Here is a 14,325-nt window from a genome sequence, read left to right as displayed (position 1 = left end):
CTTGATAAGTAGGAATCAGAGGAAGTGTGTAATGATGGAGGAGGTTAGATAGGCCATAGACTGATTTATATACAAGAAGAGGAACCTTGAAACAAATACAGTATTTATCTGGGAGCCAGCACAGTTGTTGGAGGGTGGAGGTGATGTGATATCAGGGGTTAAGGGACAAGTTGAGGGAAAAGTTAAGGGAAAACATAAGTAATGACATTTAGTTAATGATTCTATGTTCTTGTACCACTTACACATATGAACAGCTGTTACAAATCAAAGCAAAACGCTTAACACTGTTTAAACCCACTTTCAGATTTGAGAAAACTCAAATCTGGACATTAATCACTATATTTACGAAAACAGAAAACATTCACTGAAATATATCATGTTTCTGTTTTCATGAGCAAAATAAAGGTTTCAAAAATCTCAAAGTGGGTTGAAGCAGTGTTGAGAGCTTTTTTACGATGTCAAACACTTGTTCATATGAGTAAATGGTGCAAAAATAGAGAATCTGCCACTATCATTATTCATGTTTGCCTTGACTTTTCTCCTTCTTCTCTTTCTATGGATGTTTTGGTGACAACAGTGATTCTGGTATTCATCTGACCGTTAAACTTTATTCTATTAGGTCAATTGAAAGATAACATGGATTATCAAATAACACCTTTCATTCATCTATTACCATGGACCATACTTTAAAACACCACACAGTTCATTGTAAAAGGTTTATGGCTGCTATCATTAACAGAAGGAGGTGTGGAGAAGAATCAGTCTGATCTCTCAGAAATGGTGTGACCTGTATGACACTGAAGTAAACTACTGATTGCATGAAAGTCAATGGCGTTCCTCTTGAGATGTGTCCTCTCACCACTTTTATCTGTTTTCTATGATCTTTCATCAGAAGCTCAGGAGTTTTAATATTGACACTACCTTCATGACAATGTTTTATTCTTGTTTCAAATCTCCTCTTTAATGATCATGTTTGGGTCACTTACCTTGTAAAGCAGGAGCAGGTTAGAAGGAATAGTTAAAATATGCAGTAAAGTTGCAGTCACAAATCTTAATTATCTTAACATTATGTAATTCTAGGTTTTATTTAAGTAGTTTATGTGGATTGTTGAGGGTGATTATATTGTTTTCACTGCTGGCTCTGACAACAAAGCAGTGAAATCTCCTTTTTTCTGTGTTTATTTTACAAAGTTTGAGACAAATTTACATTTTGGAAAACATTTTTACATCTTATAAAAACAACATTACATTAGCAAAACACTTATACCAGTCCTGAAACAAATTAACAAATGACACAAACCGGAAAGGAAATCAACAAAGTAAAAAAAATGAAATAAAGAAAATAAAAACAAAACAAATAAAAAACAAGGGGGACAAGAAGACCCATTTAGATTTATGAGCTCTGAAAGATGCGAACAGAACAACAAAAACAACAAATTAATAAGACAACAAATAAATAAGACAACAAATTAACAAGGGTTGAGACAAATTTACAAGTGACACAAACCGGAAATGGAAAGTACCAAATACGTGACGTGGAAGTGATAAAATGAGCGATGACAGTCTGTACCCGCACACCAGTATGTTTACTCAGCTGTTTAATAAACCACACACACATATAATATTTGTGTATGAACTAAGCTAGCTGCTACTGTCATGCTATACAACACTGACCGCTTAGTTATCTTCTTCTCTCGAAACTTTCACAACTAATGTCTTACTGACTCTACAGCACCACCTGGTGGCGGAATTTATACAACGCTTTACTCATGAATGAACCAACTGCAACGCAAATTAAACCATTAAATGAACTAAATTACTCACAAATTACCCACAATTGTATCTTAGAGAAGCACAGTTTGTGTTCAACATTAACTGTTGTCAGCAGCTCCAGGAGTTTATGAGAAATACATTTGTTTTGTTATGTAATGTTTTCTTTGACAGGGTTAAATAAAACCTACTGTGATCTCTGTCTTTACTTGTTAACCAAAAACCTCTAAGTTTGTATTTTTTGTGAGTAATTTAATTAATTTAATGGTTTAATTTGCATTGCAGTTGGTTCATTCATGAGTTAAGCGTTGTATAAATTCCGCCACCAGATGGTGCTGTAGAGTCAGAAATCAGTTGTGAAAGTGTCGAGAGAAGAAAACTCTGTTCAGTGTTGTACACAGCATGACAGTGCTGGCTCTGAAAGAATTGCCCCTCAGGGAAAGTTAAGGAAAACATGAAACCTTTATTTTATTTGCTGTTAGACATCATAAAAAAAAGCCTTAAAACTGTTTAAACCCACTTTCAGATTTGTGAAAACTAAAAAAGCCATTTTGCCATTTCTTTCCCCATCCAGACCACATTAGATTAACTACTCTGTTTGTGTTTATAGACTAAATAAAGGTTTCATAAAATCTGAAGGCAACAGCTGTTCATATGTGTAAGTGGTGCAAAAACAAAGAATCAGCTGCTAAATATTATTATTAATGTTTCCTTTAACTTCTCTTCTCCTTCTCCTCTGTCTATAATAGTGACATTAACCTGACTATTAAAGCTTTACTGAATTTGTTCAATTTAAAGATAAAATAGACCCAAAAAAAAGCAATACACTTTTTTCATCTACTATTATGGATCACACTTTGAAACTTAACACATTTCAGTGTAAAATGTTTGTTTTTATAATAAAAGTCACGTAAAGTAAATGTTCAAATAACTCCAAAAACACTGAATCCTTTAAAATGAAGACACAGTTTAGGTCAAAGGTCAGCAGGTTCAACAATGGTCCAGTTTTTCTCAGCTCTGCTTACTGAGGGAGTCGATGTTGTACAGACACAGTGAAAACATCCAAATATGTTGTTAACATGTTTTATTTCTTCATTTGTTTTAATTCATTCAGTAATAAAAAGGAAAGGTTTATAAAACAGTTTCAGGTTGTATTTGAGGGAATTTTTTTTATAATCACGACATACAAAGAAAACAAAGATAATGAAAAATACAGTAGAATACAAATATAGAAAGTCTGCTTTAATTTCATATTTACTCTTCAATCTCCTCATTTATAATAAAATGCACTTAAATTCACAAAATCCAAATTACAAAATGTTTCAAATAAACAAAAATAATAATAAAATAAGGTTTTAAATGAGAACAGATAAAAAACAACTTGATGAATAATAATAATTTCAATATAAGAAAAAGGCAAAAACAAACAACACATATTTAAATGAGATAAAATCAATTCAATGAAAATTAAAAATCAAATAAAATCAGGAAAAAAAACTCTGATAGTTTCAAGAAGATTAAAAGAGATCACTGAGTCAGCCGACCTGATCTCCTCATTTGTTGTGCTGTTTCCAAACTGTCAGGTTAAATTTCAGGAAATGAGTTTAAAATAATGAACAAGACATCTAAACTGTCTCTATTTAATATAATGGTGCAGCCATAAAAACACAGAGTCAGTGTAAACATTGACATTTTAACAATGTAAAGTCAAAGTAAATGTGCTCAATAGTTAATTTGCACCTGCAGTCCTGACACGACTAAAACGAGACAAACAGATAAAACACTTCATACATAATAGAGCTGCAATCAATATAAGAGGAAAAGAACAACTGGAGAAAATGTATCACAACTCTTTGTCCTTAAACAATCTTCAACAATCAATACAATCAAACAGGAATAAAACTGAGAGTCAATCTATAAAAACATCATTCATGAGTACATATCATATATAGCTGCTTATATAACTTCATGCACAATATATATGTGATACTGTCCGATTAAGAACTATTTAAATCATCAACTATTTAATGTAATAGAACATGTCAAAGCAACAAGGTGATTTAATATTTCAGATATGAAGCATGAGAAACCAGCAGGTGTAGTTGTGACATCTGGTGTTGTGTATATATGTGAGATGTATCATTGAATCAGAGTACGTCCACACTGCGTCGCTTCATTTGTAAACACATCTTTTTCTCTGTGTTTCAGCCCTCAGTTCAGACTAAAACTGCATTTTTCTCACCCAAAACTGAGCTTTTCTGAGACGTTCTCCAGACTGTTTGAATCTAAAACAGCAGCTTGGTGTTTCAGTGTGTACGAGGAAAGTACACGTTCTTCTTCTATACTAAACAAGAGAGTCAAACTATTCATCAATAACATAACTCCACTGTGGAGAGATGACATTTTCATCTTTAATTGGTTTAATTTGATACTAAATCAGTGAAATTACCTGAAATACAAACTGTAATTCAGATTAAAACTGAATTCTTCTAAAGAAGACAAGAAACTTTGAAAAACACTGCCATTGTTCCTCAGGAAACAAACTCGTTGCTCCCAACCTGGTTTGGCCTCAGATTTTTCCGCCTTAATAAGAATGTCAATACACTGTTGAGTGGAGAGAGGATTTGGCTTTAGTGCTATCTCTTTAAGTCTTTTTGACCAATTTCCAGAGTTGTCTATCAGTTTCTTCAACTCTGTCTCCACAAGATGCTTTTCATTCCTCAGTTTTTTAATCAAAGTCCAAGTGTCCTTTTTCTCTCCAGCTTTTAGGTACTTTTCTTTCAGCTCTTTCACTGTTCGTTTTTCTTTAACTTCCTTATACTCCCATCTGTACCTCTCATTAACATGTACACTCCAGGAACAATTGCCTGGGCACACAGTACAGTATTCATCTGGTCCCATTACAGCACAGCTTCTTTTATGTGTGATTTTGAGTGCTCGACAGGTACATGGATAATGACAGGTATGATCACACTGCTGACAATTAGTGGAGTTAAGTCCAGAACCAGAAATATGTTCTTGAGCAAACTTTGTGATTGTGACATCAAACTCAAAATTCTCATTTCTGCTGATCTCTGCCGCATGCTGTCTCAATTTGTTGGACGTCTCTTTTATCTCCTCAATCTTACCCACCATAATTTTCATCTGTTTCTGCAAAGTTTTCACTGTATTGTCAAGCTGCTTTATTTCTCGGAGGACTTCCTTTGTCATATTCAAGCTTTTGGTGTCTATGTAATTAAGAGCAGCAAAAAACCTCTTCACGCCTTCTGTCCCCATGTTCCAGCACATCTGATTAAATCCTCCATCTTCATCATCTTCATCTGAGCTGTTTGCTGCAGATGATTTGTTGTCTGCAAATAACACTGAGTTATTGAATTTGAAGTGAACTGGCAGCTGGTCTTTTGTTTTAGGACATGGGACACCTGATTCATTGATTGCCTCTAGAACTGATGGACGTTGACCGTCTGCAAATGTCACCAGAACTCTGATGTTTTCTGCCACATCTTTACCAAAGATTGAAAGCACAAAATCAAACATATACTTCTGTGATGCTGTGAGTTGTTCTGATGCAGCAGGAACTACAAAACAGACAGCATCAATTTCACTGACGATCTCAGCAGAGAGGAGATTATGTAGCTGGTTGGTGATCTCTTTGTCTCTTTCATTGTCACTTGTATCCCCAAAGCCTGGAGTGTCCACAATGGTCAGAGAGAAGGGGATTTTAAACCCGTCTTGGTGGTTGATTTTGTACACAGTGACTTCAGAGGTCTGGCTTTCAGCTTGTGATTTCAACAGATCCTCATCAACTAATTTAAATCTGAAATCATCCTTCCACTCTACACCAGCAATGTAGTTGATCATTCCATTGATGAGAGTGGACTTTCCTGATCCGGTTGCTCCAAAAATAATTACAGTGCGATTTTGTCTCGTGTTTTCTTTGCCAAAGTTATACCTCTGGCAACCATCTATGTCCATGTCTTCTTCTTTCAGAGGCAGTTTGTAAAGTGAGAGGGATCCAGAATTTATGGTTTCACTTCCACATTTGAGGATTTCTGCAAGGCGCGTATATTTTGTTGTGCAGACATTCACAGTGATGCTTCCTTTGCTTTTACCAGCTTCTCCACAGTCACACCTGACCCTGACAGCATATTCTGTCTCTGACTGAAGACCTGAAATTATCCCCTTTTCAGCTCTTGACACCGTTTGGTCCCACTGGAGATCTTCTTCTTTCACCTCTTTGTCTGTTTGGGCGTACTCCACAATGTAACTCAAAATGTGAACATCTTGTCCAATCTCTGCAGGTTTCTCCCAGCTAACTGATATCTCACTTGAGTTTGTTTCAACTTGAGGTTTTCCAGAAGGGCTGCAAGGTAAAGTTTTAATGGGATCACTGACTTCACCAGCTGGTCCAACACCTACTGAGGTCACTGCTCTGCATCTGAACATATACTCTGTGTTAGGAGTCAGACCGCTCACTGTGACTTCTTCAGCTTTTGCTGCTGTTGTTTGTTTCCATCCATCCTCTCCACTGACACAGTACTCTACAAAGTAGGAGGTGATGTTCTCTGCTCCAAATCTTGGTGTAGAGATCTTCAGTGTCACACTGTTGTGGGTTACATCACCTGCTGTCACTGTTTCAGTCTTTGAAGGCGGCTCAAAGTTCTCACTGACAGTAAAGCCGTCTTTATAAACGTAGATGCTTGAACCTTTCTGTGTCTCATTTGTTAAACCCACTGTCAGGAACTTTATGTTCTTATTCTCTTTGTTGGCCTCTGCAAAATCACTGAACAGCTTTGCTTTGATCCTCATTGCATCTGATACTTCTTTAGAGGCGTACCATTGTTCCTTCTCTATGTCATGACAACGTGGATCTTGAGGGTCGTCTGGTTTCTGTTTTAAGTCGTTTGATAAAGCTGAGAGGTACGGTTCAGCACTTCCCAGTGAGGTGAAAACAAAACACACAGCATGTTCTGAACTCAGAGTTTCCTTGTACAGATGACTTTGAGATGGGACGATCTGGGTGTTTTCCATGTTGTCGGTGAAAGACTGTAAAGTGTAGATTTCTCTCTCTTTACAGTCCATCCACTCGTTCAGGCTTGTGTTGTTGAAAGGAGAAGAATGTCTCTTCTTCAGGATCTCTGCCAGCACAGCCTCCTCTTCCCCTCCTCCCCGGATTGATGGAAGTATCTTTGCCAAGTTTTGTTGGAATTCCAGTTTGTACTGGGAGCAGAATTCTTTAAAAGTTTTAAGTTTTTCACCAATCTGTGGGAACTGCTGTGCAGTGGTGGTTCTTATTGCATCATTGCATCTCATTTCCAGCTCAGTGAAGTCCTCCAGGACACTCTGGCATTCCTGCACTAATCCTGAACTTATCTGACGGACGAGTTGTGCAGCTTTAGAATCTAAAGTCACAAGTGGCATCAGCCAGACCTTCACTGGTACAGCATTTTCTCCATTGGTTCCCAGCAGCTGTGGCAGGCTTTGGTAGATTTGTACAGCATCCTGAAAGGTTGTTGGAGATTTCGGCAGTAAAAAGTCTCCATGGAATTTACAGGAGAACTTTTCTACCTTTTCAGTGTCCTTGTCGTCCATTTTGAGGGAACCTTCCCCCTCTATTGAGAGGCAGGGGATTTTCTTGATCATCACCTTCAAGTTTCCCTGAATGTCTTGATGACTTTCTTCATCAGACACCTCACGGTCAAAGACAAAGAAGGCCTGTGCCCCATAAAGGATAGCTGTGACTACATGTGTTGCTATTCCTTTATCAAAGACATACGGATGCTTCACATTACCTCTTCCAAGTTGATTCATTGACAGTTGCTGCATCTTTGTGGTTGCTTGGTAGTTCAGTGTTACTCTGGACTGATTTTTGGATGTTTTACTATCATTCAGATATTTGGCAGATCCTCCAACCTCTACTAGTCCACCTAAGAAACTTGCCTTCAGTGAAGCTTTAACATTTAATGCTGAAGATTTATCTGCAATTGATTCAGATGCAACAATGTCAAAATTGTTGTAGCACTGAGGTCTTTCATGTATATCATTTTTCAGATCATTAAGGTCCCACAATGTCATGCCTGCAAAAGAAGCAAAAATCAACATCAGCTTCCTTTAATGTATGAATGAACTGATGTTCAGCCATTTTATATTGCATCCCTTGAAGGATTATAAAACACCTTTTAACAGAAAGACAACCTGTCCCTCCAGGAAACTGTAATCATCACAAGAATTAATGCAACTTCTAAAAAAGTCCACACATTTTACAAACTTTAAAATTTTGCAAATTTCCCCCAATAGTGCCGCAATAATGTCACTGAACTTAAAAGTAGGCAGGGATGGATGTTATGCACTGTGGTTAAAAGAGAACTTGAGTATATGACAGCTTTTAGTGCAGATAATGGCTGTCCACTGACTGTGTGTGTGTGTGTGTGTGTGTGTGTGTGTGTGTGTGTGTGTGTGTGTGTGTGTGTGTGTGTGTGTGTGTGTGTGTGTGTGTGTGTGTGTGTGTGTGTGTTCAGAGCTGACGGCATGTCATTGGTCACTGAACATGTTAAATACTGAATGAGTCAGAGAAAACTTGGACTTCAGACTCTGACTTGCTCTTATTTTGTGTCTGGCTTGTATTTCTAAGCAGAGCAGTTTCTAGTGTTTCAGGTTTTCGCACAAAAGCCTCAAACATTTTTGCACAGCAGCAGTAAAACCTGATCTGTCAGGATCTGACTGTAATTAATGTTCAGTGTTTTTCTGCACATGTACACAGGTCAGCTGTTACACTCAGATTAATGTTCATATGTCTGTCAATCAATCAATCAATCAATCAATCTTTATTTGTATAGCGCCAAATCACAACAAAGTCATCTAAAGGCACTTTACACATAGAGCAGGTCTAAACTGAACTCTTCAGGTTTTAATTTTAAAGAGACCCAACATTCCCACATGAGCAGCACTTGGCGACAGTGGCAAGAAAAAACTCCCTTTTAACAGGAATCGACATGGTTGGGTAGAGAGGCGAGAGAGGAAGAATAATGTATGAGAGATTGTTTACAATAAAACTGCTCTGATAGGGTTTTCCGGTTAAGCGGCGGCTAAGATGGCAGCTTAAGAGAGAGTCTCCCCCGACTACTAAGATTTAAGTGCCCATTAACTCGACGAACTTTGCGAGACAGGCAAAGGAAAACCAGATCTGGGAAATTTTCACAGAATACCGAAGCACACGGAAAACAGAGTCCGGAGTCGTCTCAAGCTAGCTCGGCTAATGATAGCGGAGAGGAAGACGAACCTAACATGGAGGCTAACCTGAAAAGCATTCTCGCTGAGATAAAAGATTTCCGACAAGACAATAAGCAACAACTCCAGGAAATCAAAGAGGAGATCGGCAAAACCAAAAAGAGACTTGACGAAGTAGAAGATCGTGTTTCTAACACGGAGGAGAGAATGCAGTCACTAGAAGAAGTGACGGAGGAGCTAATAAAACTACAAGCACACCTGGAATAAAGACAGGACGACCAGGAGGGAAGATCCAGACAAAATAATATCAGAGTCTATTCCATCCTGGAGGGGTCAGAGAACGAGTCCTCATCAATGATAGAGTTTGTCGGAAAACTGCTAAAACATGGCTTGTCTCTGACGGAAGACGTGGATCTTCATATTGAACGTGCACACCGGGCACTTGGACCCGCGCCAAGAGAAGGAGCACCTCCGAGATCCATAATTATTAAGTTTCTGAGTTACAAGACGAAAGAGAAAATCCTACGAACAGCGTGGCAGAAAAAGGGCTTTATGTGGAAAAATAAACAAATTAATCTGGACAATGACTATGCACCGAGTGTGTTGAAGAAAAGGCAACAGTACATGGAAGCTAAGAGGGTGCTGAAGGAAAAAGGGATCCGCTTTCAGACACCCTTCCCGGCCAGACTTCGAGTTTTTTACGCGGAAGGGACGCGCACCTACAACACGGCCGAGGAAGCAATGAAGGAGATGGCAGAGAAGGGGCTGCCGGTCACAGTGCTGAAGCCACCCGAGGTGCTGCTGGAGCGGATCCGGAGGCTGTCATGGTCGGTGAGCGGCAGACGGGAACGTACACAGACACACACACGCCGAGGACAGACGGTCAAAGACAAGCTCCAGAGATTCACCTGGGACCCGGAGCAGAGAGGTCAAGATACGGCCGAGTAGAAAATGATCACGCAAGTATTGTTTAAAAGGAGTTCGATTAGATTTGGGCGTTTTTGATTTAAGCTTGGACATTGTTCGGCTATCTCTGAGAAGCAGAAACTCACTTTTTTTTTTTTCATGTAACCATGTAACACACGTAGCCTAATTATTACATCAAAGTGAAGTATATAGGTGGGAGAGCGTAAAGGTTATTAATAATATTATTTTTATTTTTTGTTTATTTTTCTGGGGCATATTCTCTGTGCAAAGCTTCCCTTTTTTGGCTTCATTCAGTTTTCAAAGAGCCTAATCTAGGGTGATTGATATGTCGAGGGCACACCTGTGGATGCGATCTTGGCTGAATCCATTACAAATGAGGGCCCTCTTGCAGAAGAGAGGCTTTCCCTCTCCAGGGCCGCACTTAAACACCTCACACAGGGTTTTTCTTTTAATCCCACCTTTGGAAACCCTAACGAATGTTCTCAGTTTATAAGAGTTCAAAACCTCATTGGTTGTTGTTCTGTTCATGTGTTTGCTGCAGTTCAAAGCAGAAATAGAGATGTCACACAAACTCTATCTAAAAACTGGAAAACAAATCTTAGTAATGGTACTGGCAAGTAATATGTTGAAAGTGGTCTCCTTCAATGTAAATGGATAACTTAATCCTATTAAGAGAGGCAAGATACTGTCAAAACTGAGGTAGCATTCCTTCAGGAAACGCATTTATCTGAAACTGAACATGCAAAACTGAGACGAGGAGGCTTCAAACATGTATTTTATTCATCCTATAAATCAGGACATAGAAGAGGGTCTGCCATTCTTATTTCAAATCAAGTCCAATATAAACACATTTCAGAGAATAAAGACAAGGAAGTCCGATATGTAATGATAACGGGAAGGATCGAAGGGCTGATGGTAACTTTGTTTAGCATATATGCTCCTCCTGGGAGTGATTGGACCTTTTATAAAAAAATATTTGATATGATGTCTGCGGAAGCTCAGGGTGTGCTTATATGTGGAGGAGATATGAATATTAGATTATCCAAAATGGAATCTTCCACCTCCAATTTAGGACATAACAAATCCATGATTAATAAAATAAACTTAGTAATGAAAGAAATTGGCATAGTAGACGTTTGGAGAGAGTTTAATCCCACAGCCCGTGACTACACTTACTTCTCTGCACCTCAATCTACTTATTCAAGGATTGACTATTTCTTTGCATTTAAGAGAGAACGATTGAGAATTCAGTCATGTGATATTGGAACAATAGATCTAGATCTAGATGTCTGATCATGCACCAATATTAATGACAGTTGATATTGGTAATAACCTAAAGTCTACACTATGGAAATTGAAGTATATTTATATATATTATATAAAGTATATTGAATAACCCCCAGGTAAAAGAAGAGTTAGAAAAGGCTATAGATACCTATTTTAAAGAAAACAATAATGGAGAAGTGTCTCCTCTTATGGTGTGGGATGCATTTAAGGCAGTCCTGAGGGGGAAAGTAATTTCTATTTCCTCATCACTAAAAAAACGTAGACAGGAGAGGCTCAATTCTCTATACACCAAACTCAAAGAATTACAAAAAGAACATCAAGCTAAACCAGGGACCAAAGAAGTATCAATTAAAATTAAACAACTGCAAAACGAGATAGATGACATAACCACAGAAGAGATTAAAAAGAAACTGGTATTTTCTTAAACAGGGGTACTATGGGGCAGGTAGCAAGGCAATGAAATTGTTATCATATAAATTGAGGAAACAACAAGCAGACGCCACTATTAATAAGATAAGATGCCCCCAGACTAAGAAAATACAGCATAGATCAGAACAAATTCAACAAAGTTTTGAAAATTATTATAGGGAGTTATATTCACAACCAAAATTAGATAATGAAGACGAGATGAAGAATTTTCTCGAATCCCTAAATCTTCCCACAATTACACAAGAACAAAATAAGGTCTCGATTGAGGATATCACTGAAATAGAAGTCAAGGCAGCAATATCAAGACTCAAACCACATAAGAGCCCGGGTTCGGACGGCTTCACAGCCGAATGGTATAAGTCTTTCAAGGATCAGTTGATTCCAAAACTGTGCCAGATATGTAACGGAGCACTCAAAAAGGGAGAGATCCCCCCCTCATGGAAGCAAGCTATAATCTCGGTAATACCAAAGGAAGGCAAAGATTCATTAGATTGTAAACAATATCGACCCATCTCAGTGTTAAATCTAGATTATAAAATTTATATGTCAATATTGGCTAGAAGAATTGAAAATGTTTTGCCATCTCTCATTCATTTTGACCAGACTGGATTTATCCATGAGAGACAGACCCAAGACAGTTTGAGGAGGACGCTACATATTATGTGGCATATCCAGCAAAACAAGACACAAGCTATGTTAATAGGATTGGATGCAGAGAAGGCGTTTGATTCAGTAAGATGGACTTTTCTGTATAAGGTGTTAGATAAATTTGGTTTTCACTCTACTCTGATAGAAGCTTTCAAAGCTGTATATAATAATCCAACAGCAAGAATAAAAAATAAATGGCAGCCTCTCAAATTCTTTTGTTTTGGAGCGTTCCTGTAGACAGGGTTGCCCCTGTTCGCCACTTCTTTTTGCCCTTTTTATAGAACCTCTCAGTCATTATGTTAGGCAAAACAAGCAAATTAAAGGTATAAATATAGCAGGACAGGAACATAAAATATCCTTATTTGCGGATGACGTGTTAATATTTTTATCCCAACCATCAACATCCCTAACAACTTTAATGTCGTCTCTGGATGTGTTTGGTAAATTATCAGGCTATAAGATAAATATTAAGAAAACTCAGCAAAGAAAGCTATAACAAGGAAATGGCTACAACCCAACGCACCGACACTGGAAGACTGGCAAGGGACTGTTCACCAAATCTACATCATGGAGAGACTGACATTTGCTCTAAAAATGCATTCGGAGAAATTTAAGAGTTGGTGGTCTAAGTGGATCAGATATATGAGACCACGGAGACCTGAACTGCTTTAAATACCTCTATTACAAGGCTTGAAGTACCAGTCCATTAATCCTGATGGAAAAATGAGTAAATGTGACTTCTTTTGTTCAAATGTTCTTATTTAAAACATTGTAAAATGAAAGGGGGAGTAATAGCTTGGTTGATCTGTATGAGTGTAATGGCGCTGAAATGACTTTGTATGTTTCTCCCTGATAAAAACAAAATTAAAAAAAATTTAAAAACTGCTCTGATGGATGAATCCTGAGGTGCTATTTTACCACAAAAACCCCAACTCAAATTACATTGCAATTTTGATAAAAATTGCTGCAAAATCAAGCAGTTCTGATCACAACAATCACAAACAACAACAGAAAACTGGTTACTGCTCATCACAAATCAGTCCAGGTGATCCAATAATAAAAAGCAACAGTAAATGTTCATGCCTTACATCTTACTAATACAAAGTTTTATTCTTGGGTTTTACTCCAATGCATTCACTCAATAGGTCGACAATTTAAAGGTCTCTTTTTCTCTCTTTCATCAATGTGAGTCTCTCATATCCAGCAACTCATTTGAATCCTTTATAACACGAAACAAAAGACATAAAAACTCCTCATTTTCTATTTCTAGTAGATCAGATCAGATTTTTCTTCCAGAGCAGTGTACCAATCTATGTCAATGCTAAGAATGTTTTTATTATTGTTGTGATGTATTAAATATTTGTACATGTGAGTGTTTACCAGGGATGAGTGAGTCTTTACGGCAGTCATACAGCATCCCGAGGCTGAAAGGTCGGCCGAGCGCCGCCACCTCCATCGTCCCCATGGCGTCAGCATCCATTGCTCAGTGTGAACTGGAAAACATGGACAACAACTTGTTAGTTCTTCTTGTTGTTTGTCACCTTGTAACGTGGCTGCAACACAGACGTACTGCAGAACCTATCAACACTAAATAAAATATATAGACATATGATTATTGAGGCATGTGTCACGTCTTTTCTTCTTACTTATCTTACTGACAATGTTTGTAATGACAGTGATAAAAAAGTGCTAAAACCTTTATACATTTTATATAACTTTATTCTTCCATCCCACTACATTACAGACTAAACTAGCTAACTGTATATAAAGTAGTGTAAACTAGCTCCACCTCCAGCAGCTACAACAGTAACATGCTGCTCTAACACTGATGCTTCACTATTAATAATCTAATGATGTCATAATAATAATATATCAGTCAGAGGACCAAACCACTACTTTCACTGTAATACTGCATACTACATCACTATAATACTGCAGTACTTTTACTGTAATACTGCATACTACATCACTCACAATACTGCAGTACTTTTGCTGTAATACTGCATACTACATCACTTATAATACTGCAGTACTTTT

Source organism: Scomber scombrus, chromosome 11 (genome assembly GCF_963691925.1).
Source record: "Scomber scombrus chromosome 11, fScoSco1.1, whole genome shotgun sequence".
NCBI lineage: Eukaryota > Metazoa > Chordata > Actinopteri > Scombriformes > Scombridae > Scomber > Scomber scombrus.
Note: the sequence above shows the minus strand (reverse complement) of the source record.